This window comes from Fukomys damarensis, unplaced genomic scaffold (assembly GCF_012274545.1).
Source record: "Fukomys damarensis isolate Sample0158 unplaced genomic scaffold, DMR_v1.0_HiC HiC_scaffold_16, whole genome shotgun sequence".
Taxonomy (NCBI): domain Eukaryota; kingdom Metazoa; phylum Chordata; class Mammalia; order Rodentia; family Bathyergidae; genus Fukomys; species Fukomys damarensis.
The window spans coordinates 65,970,405-65,979,019 of NW_022900928.1; positions in this window are offsets into that span (position 1 = coordinate 65,970,405).

An 8,615-nucleotide genomic window follows, 5' to 3' on the forward strand; every position below is an offset into this window, starting at 1 on the left:
GATTTCAAAAGGCAAGTGGGAGGGCATAAAAACGTCTTTCTGCAAAAAACAAAGTTGCCAGACATTTTTGCCCCCTGAAACAAGAACTAAAGCAAATACTCCTTCACTTGGAATGATTTTTGGATTTTAAAAACTATTAGAGGAATCCATTTATTTCAAAGCTGCTATAAGGGGAGGGGCTTTTTTTTCATTATTTAAAAAACATACCCCAAAAAGGCCAAAAAAAGGAAATATTTGTTTTTGTGTCATTTTGAGAGGGTTCAGGCAAGTGAGTTGGAGAAAATTTCAGGAAGTAATGATTTCCTCATTATTCTAGCATTTCCACCAAAACAGAACACGCAAAGAAAGCTTGTGCAAAAACATCAAGAGATTTTACGTAAACCCTTGGGAGATCCTGATTCAAACAGACCAACAAGAAAAACGTTTTTTAGACAATCGGGGGAAAAAATAAATATGGCCTGGATACTAGATTGTATTAGTGAATAATTCTTAATTTTGTGCCATGTGATTAAGAATGTATTGTGGTTATGTTCTCCAGCGTCTTTATCGGTTAAAGATACACACTGGAGAGCGTACAGGGGACATGATACGAGGGCTGGAATCTGCTTTAAAATGTTCCAGGAAAAAGTAGAAAGAAGAAAAAAGTCGGAGAACTAGGTGTCACCCCAGTAGCTAGCTTGCTGGGCCAAACTAACCAGTGGTGGGTAGAGAGTTCCTCATCTGGCTTCCTCTTGTGTGTGTGTGTGTGTGTGTGTGTGTGTGTGTGTGTGTTCAAGTTTTAAAGAGAAATAGTAGACTTAATGGCATAAGTGGGAGAATTGAGGTGAGGGCGTAGCAAGGTGGTAGTCAAGCAGAGTACAGGCTCTCCTGCAGCAATGCCGTGCATACACAAAGAGCGATCCATGTGCCAGAGAGGGAGGAACACGTGTTTTTAGGCTCCACTGAGTACTTGGTGTATATAGTATCTCAATTTAATCTTAACCCTTAACCAGTCCCTTCCTTTCTCTTTCTTTTTTCTTTCTTTTTCTTTCTTCCTTCCTTCCTTTCATTCTCCCGCTCCCCTTTTAATTTATTGTAAATGAGGAGCAAAAGGCTCCCAAGACTTAATTTGCCCATGTACACATGGTAGTTAGTGGCCAGGATTTAAATAAAGGCCTGGGTGAAGCACTGGCTTATTTCCAGTACTCCGCATTGCTTATTACACAGGTGTGGAGACTGGGAACCAGCCCTGGGCCTCTAAAGAAAAGATTAGGAGGACAGATGAAGCAGTTAGCATCTGCAGGTGTGTAATGAAGGTGCAAAGGGGCAGAATGTAGAGGAATCAAATGGGAGTCCTGCACGGTGCCTGGTAGAGTAGATCCTAAATAAACAGGTGGTGACCGACCTCACAAGGCTGGCCAGGCTGCTGAATTTGGAGAGGAAATGAGAGAAAGCAGGCCGTGAGAAGGAAGTGAAATCTAGCCAGGTTCACTGCAGAAGAAGCAAAGGGAGCCAGAGCTGAGAAGCAGTCGCCAGAAGGCAGAGGAGTAGATGGCCACCTGCCCTCCGTGCACCTGCCAGGATCGCACGGACTGTCCTGGGGAGTCTTTCACTATGGTAGGGTGGGCTCCAGAGGGATGATCCAGGGAAAGGAACTTCAGGGAAAAAGAAGGGCGAGCCTGGGGAAAACGTCTCCTCCAGTGCTGCCCCCCGCTGACCCCAAGGTTCCTTCCCCGCTTCGCAGTCCACAGATGTTCCAAGAGGGATGGGCTGGTACAAGCAGGGCCCCAGCTCCCAGTTCAGCCCCATCCCACCAAGTTCCAGTCTGCAGCACCTGCATCTGAGCTGCCACAGACACTTTTCAGCCCAGCCCTGCTGCCAGAGATTTTTGGTTTGATGTAGTCGGCCTCCTTCTTTTTCTTAATGCAGCCAAGGATGCCTGTGAGGCCCAGATACTAAGGGAAGCAGCTTCTCTAACTCACTTGATTGCAACACTAGGTTCAGAGGCTTCTATTCTGGAGGCAACTGAGGCAAGAAATGAATGCAGTCAGGCGTGGTGTAACCCCAACATTTGGAGGCTGAGGCAGCAGGATCAAGAGTTCAAGGTCACCTGAGCTAGATAGTGAATTCCAAGCTGGCCTGTACTACAGAGCAAAACTCCGTCTCCAAAATTTAAAGGATCCAAAGATTTTATGCTTCTTTGCAGGATTTGGCTAAAAGAAACTAAATATTCAGACTTAGAATAACTTTTATCTAACTCCGCACTCCAGGACCAAAAGTCATCTGGAGCCAGAGCAAGGGCCTGACAGGTTGGGGCTGGCAGAGAGAAGGTGGCCTTGTGAAGGCTAAGCTTGCTAGTTTACTTTGACTTTAGAGCTTAACTTCTTAAAGTATGGTTCCTGGGCCAGCATCTGCAGTGTCACCTGGGAACTTCTTAGAAATGTAGAGTCACAGGCCCCACCTCAGGCCCAAAGAATCAGAATCTGCATTTTAACAGGCCTCCGAAGTGATCCCCCCCAACTCAGAACCTTGCATTTTCCAGGCAGGCATAGTGGCACTGAGCTGAATCCCCAGCCCTACAAAGTGATTCTTTCTTTTTTTTTTTTTCATTGTTTATTGGTACATTTAAGCAAATAATACAATTACATTTATCATTGAGATCTTGTACCTTTACATGACAGATCTTGGTTCTTGTCTTTTCCCCATACCCCTGTTCTCCCTTCACCCCCTTCACCCTTCCCTATTTACAAAGACTTTGTTTCCATTTTTTCACTTTTGGAGGGGTGGTACTGGGGATTGAACTCGGGTCCTTGCTCTTGTGAGGCAGATGCCAGAACGACTGAGCTAAATCCAAGGCCCTCTTTTTCATAGTTTTTTCTTTTCCCTTATTTCCTTTTCCCTCCCTTCCCACTTCCCCTTTAGCCATTTTCTTCCTGTTTCACACTCCCAATTATATCATTTGTACCTTATGTACATTTTTAGTTTTTCACACCAGAGAAACCATTCAATATTTACTCAAGTGTCCTATTTATTTCACTTGAGTATAGCCTCAATGTACATCTATTTAGCTATAAATGTTTCTAGTTTCTCATTCTTTATGGCTGAGTAGTACTCTATTTTATATCCAGTCTCCAGTTGATGGGCATTTGGGTTGTTTCCAAGTTTTAGTGATTACAAACTGTGCTGCTATAAACATAGGTGCACATATATCACTGTGGAATGATTCTTTTAATTCTTTTGGAAAAATTCCCAGCAGCAGGATAGCTGGGTCGAATGGAACCTCTAATCCTAGTTCTTTGAGGCATCTCCATATTGATTTCCACAGTGTTTGCACCAGTCTGCACTCCCACCAACAATGGAGAAGGGTTCCTTTCTCCCCACAGCTCCGCCAGCATTTGTTATTGGTTGATTTCTTGCTAGCAGCCACTCTTTCTGGGGTAAGGTGGAATCTCGGTGTTGTTTTCATCTGCCTCTCTTGAATGACCAGTGATGTTGAACATTTTTTCATATATTTATTTGCTGCTTTTACTTCTTTGTCTGAGAAATGTCTGTTCATTTCAGATGCCCATTTTTGAATCTGGTCTTTGTATTTGGGGGGGGCCTGATTTTTTTTTGAGTTCTTTATATATTCTAGATAATAGTCCTTTGTCTGAGGAGTAGCTGGTAAAAATTTTTTCCCCACATTGCAGGTTGTCTCTTAGCTCTATTGGTGATTTCTCTTGCACTGCAAAAACTTTTTAATATAATGAGATCCCAGTTGTTTATTCTTTGTGCAAGTTCTTATGCTGCTGCTGATTTGTTCATAAAGTCTTCTCCCATGCCAATATCTTCGAGAGTTCTACTTAATTTACTTTCCAGTAAGTTTAGTGTTTCTGTTTTGATATTTAGATATTTAAAGCACTTGGATTTTAGTTTAGTGCATGGTGAACGATAGGGATCTTTGGCACGTTGAAAGCCAGTTTTTCCAACACCATTTATTAAAGAGGCTATCTTTCCTCCAGTGAGGATGATTGTCTCCTTTGTGGAGGTTGAGGTAGCTTGAGTATGTCTGGTGTGGTTTCTGCATCTTCTAATCTATTCCATTGATCCTCAGGTCTGTTCCTTTGCCAATACCATTCTGTTTTTGTAGTATAGTTTCAAGTTGGAAATTGTGATATCCCCTGCCATGTCTCTGTTGCCTAGAATGGCTTTTGCTATTCTAGGTCTCTTCTGGTTCCAAATGAATTTTTGGGTTGTTTTCTCAAATTCTGTGAAATATACTGTTGGGATTTCAACTGGGATTGCATTGAATCTATATAGCAGTTTTGGAAGTATGGCCATTTTCACTATGTTGATTCTTCCTACCCAGGAGCAAGGGATGTCTTTCCACCTTCTTATATCCTCAAAATTATCTTCCATTATCAGTGGAGGATATGTCCCCAGATCCCTAGTAGATGCCAAAACCATAGATCATGCCAAACTTTGTATATAATCACTAGGCTTCCACAACAGACAATCTGATAACTGTGACAGCTAGGAAGTGACTAATGGCCAGGTAGTGGAGACATCTTGGATATGCTGGACAAAGGAATAGTATATGTCCTGCCTGGGATGAAGCAGGAAGATGCAAGATTTAATCATGCTACTCAATTTAAAACCTATGCATAGCTTATTTTGGGATTTTTCCATTTAATAGTTTAAACCAAAGCTTACTGTGATTAATTAAAACCACAGAAAGCAAAAGCCAAAGATAAGGAGAGACGACTGTGCCTACTCAATGGCCCTGTGTGGCTAGAAACCAGAGACCTAGAAATGAATGAAATACAGCTCCCTTTGGGAGCTCACATTCTAGACAGGAGATAAATGTACAAACAGTGCATGGTGTTTGGAACCCTGTTTGCAGAGGGTATGGGTGGGTAATAAGGTGACCCTGGTACTGCAGGAGTCTCTATAGTAAGGAGCCAGAGAGCATTGTCACCATTCACACAACTGACCTTCTTTCTAGACTGAAGCTCCAGTAAAAAGCTTGTATCATATTCTTCTGAATATGCTCTGGGCAGATGAGAATAGGTGAATGTCTAAATCACATCCAAGGAAGGGGCAGAAATTCCACCATCCTGACCTCAACCAGCCAGGATGTGAAGGAATTGACCCCGGGAGCCAGGCCCAGCGGCTCCCTGCATGGGCTGCTCCATTCCACTCCACAAGGGGTTGTCTCACATAGGTCAGAAGCTGCAAGGATCACAGAAAAGAACTAAAGCAGGGTCTCTAAAAGAAGAAAACATGTCTCCCTCATGAAACAATCAGGACAACAGAAGATAAAAACCTCATCAAGTCTAGAGATACCTAGGAAGATGAGAGCACTATTTCACCCTGATGAGACTTAAGCAGGGTCTCAAAGGAATGTTGTTTTGGGTAAGTAAGAAGGGAGAGGCATCCCTGGCAAAAATGCACCAAGGGCAAAGACTCCAAAACAAGAAAGATAAAGGTAAAGTACGTGGGCAGACAGCTGGTGTTATGAAAACAACGGGAGATGTAGATGGGCAATAAGATGACATCAGAACTCAGAAGGCCAGGAACTTACAACGCAGAATTCAGACAGGGGTCTTTGAAAGTTCCAGAATAGGTAATTCCCCATCATTTTCACCACCTGTGAAGTGAGAAAGGTCTTTGCTTTGTGAGAAAACTCTGAGTTCCCTTGTTTTTTGGTAAAGAAGAGATGTGAGAGTCTGGTTTTTATGGAAGTGGTCATGGATTGCCTGACCTCCCCTGAAGGAGGCTAGACCACATCTGCAAACTAGCTACACAGAATGTCAGTGGTCCTGAGAAACTTTCTTTATGCTTGGTAATTCAGTGCCAAGATGACCACCCAACTACCTACCAACCACCCAGAAAGAGCAAGCTAGATTTTTATCAAAGAAAATTGTCATTGTAGACATGTGAGAATTCCAACGTGTGTGTGTGTGTGTGTGTGTGTGTGTGTGTATGTGTGTGTAGTTGCAAAGTCAAGAAAAAGGGCTGGATGTCTTTTAAGGAAAGCTTATCTACTGGCCCCAGTAGACAGACTGGCCATTTGCAATTCTAATCATCAAATCCTGAGCTGCTAGATCCTACATTATTCATAAGTGGCACTAACCCCCTCTGCCCTTAGGGCTGCTTTCTCTTGACGAGGCCTGTGTGCTTCTGGAAACCTTGGACATGGGAGCAACTAGGATGCTAGGGATCCAAAATACTGCAAATTCAAGTAAGAAAACTGCTTACAAAAGAATCTTCAAGAAGAGATTCAGGATGTTCTCTTCAGCACACTTTCTGCCCCTCAGAATGTCATCACTCAGAGCTCCACAACACCCTTGCCCAAGCTCAGCTTATCTCTTCAGATAGGTAGAGAGATTTAGGTGTTTTGATTAAAGGGTTTTCTGCCTATAGAAATCAAAGTTAGTAAGAGATGGGGATGAATCAACAGAAGATATTGTCACCCACATTGAATGGCACAGACTGATTGGAATTACATAAAAAATAAAAGTCCAGTTTCTAAGTGGCAAGAGCTGAGAAGATGACTTAAACTAGTGAAAACACACTTAAAGGGATTGGAGACTCAGCCCAGGTACTAAGTCTAAACTATATTTTTTGACCACCTATTTATTTTTATCTAGTTATTTATTTGAGACAGATCTTGCTATGTAGTTTAGGCTGGCCATGAACTCGCAGTGATCCTCCTGCCTCAGCTTCCCAAATGCTGGGATTACAGGCTTGACTACTACCTCCTCCTCCTTCTTTTCTCCTCCTCCTCCTCCTCCTCCTCTTCCCCCCTCCCCCTACCCCTACCCCCCCTTCGCCTCTTTTAATGGGAGCAAAGGCTGCAGAGCAAGTTTGGACCAAGTAAAAGTAGAAAAAGAAGTATACCGTACAATGTGAGGGTAGGATACGTGCAAGAGAGAATACAGTGGGGCCAGGGATTTAGCTCAGTGGTTCTGCTGCCTGCCTCACAAGTGCAAGGACTGGAGTTCGATCTCCAGTACCAAAAAAAAAAAAAAAAAAAAAAAAAATGAAAAGAGAGTGAGAATGCAGTGGCTCCCAGTCATAAGAAAACAAAATCCTATGACTTTCTATTTTATGTAGACACAGACTCTGGTTTATGATGGTTTGACTTAAAGTTTCTGTATTTATGATGGTGCAAAAGTGATATGCATTTGGCAGAAACTATACATTGAGTTTTGAATTTTTGGTCTTTTCCAAGTCTAGTGATTTGTAGTAAGATTCTTTCCCAGAATGCTGGGCAGTGGCATTGAGCTTTAGCTTCCAGTCAGCCCAACAATCACAAGAATAAATAACCAATACTGGAGCCGGACATGATGGCACACGCCTGCAATCCCAGCACTCCAAAGGCTGAGGCAGGAGGATCACTGTGAGTTCAAGACCACCCTGGACTACATAGTGAATTCCAGGTCAGTCTTGACTACATAGTAAGACCCTGTCTCAAAAAACAAAATAATAATAATAATAACCAATACTGGGCTTTGCAGTTCTGCAGGTGTATTAAATGCATTTTCAGCTTACAATAATTTCAGAACGGAGGTAACCCCATTCAACTTGAAGAGAGTCTGTAGGAAAAACAGCCTCAAATAACCTAAGTAAAATTTGAAGAGTAGGAACTATGGCCAGAATTTGAACCAAGTCATCTGAAGCTGAAACCTATTCCCTACATTGTTCATCTTCTTGTCCCTGAATTTCATAGATGATCCTCTCTAGGAGGACATGAAAGAGAAAACAGGTTTTTCTTATAATCCCCTATAGGACTGTCTTGATTTTAGGCAAAATTAGAATTCTACAGATGGAGCTTCTACCCTCAACTTGAATTCATGACTACATATGAGAGGAAAGTTAGTGGGGAAGCAAGGCTGGGAGCGAGCTAGGTGTGCTCTTCCTCTTCCTCCTCCTCAGGCGCAATTCCTGAACCCAGAATGGAAGCCAGATTTTGAACCAATCAAACTAAAATTAGGGTATACCTACACTTCCACATCAAAGTGCCTTGTGAGGATTATGTGAGCCCACACCCCAGCTCTTATCCCAGTTATTCTCTTAGACCCAGGACAATAGATGTAAACTCGCCACCCATAGCCTATATAATCCTGTATTTTAAAGGCTATCCTCCAAAGCATGCAATATTTGAGGAATTGGAAAGGGGCTATGGAAAATGTTACACCATAGCCCAGGAATGAAGCCACTTCCTCTCTATGAATACATCAGCTATGAAGAATCCTTTCTTCTCCTCCTACCATGCTAACATGCGCCCCTGGTATGTCCTGGACAGGATATTTCCTTCAGTATGCATATTGACATAGTCCTTATTTAGAGGAAACAGGTGTCCCATGGCTAACCAAGAACATTCAGTGGCTCTTCTCCATGGCTACACAAGAACAATTGATAAAAGAAAGAATTTGTCAATCGCAGGCATGTTACAAGAGGGCCATGATGTTTGGAGAGCTTGAGAATCATTCCAAAATGAACTTGAGACTAGATCAGAAATCAGAGACCCAGCAAAGATCTCCTTTATCTGGGCCCTGAATGGCAAAGTAGGAAGAAAGGGATCCAGAGAATGACAAAAACCTGTGGTCATTAAGGAAAGGATGTCGGGTGTGGTGGCACACACCTGTAAT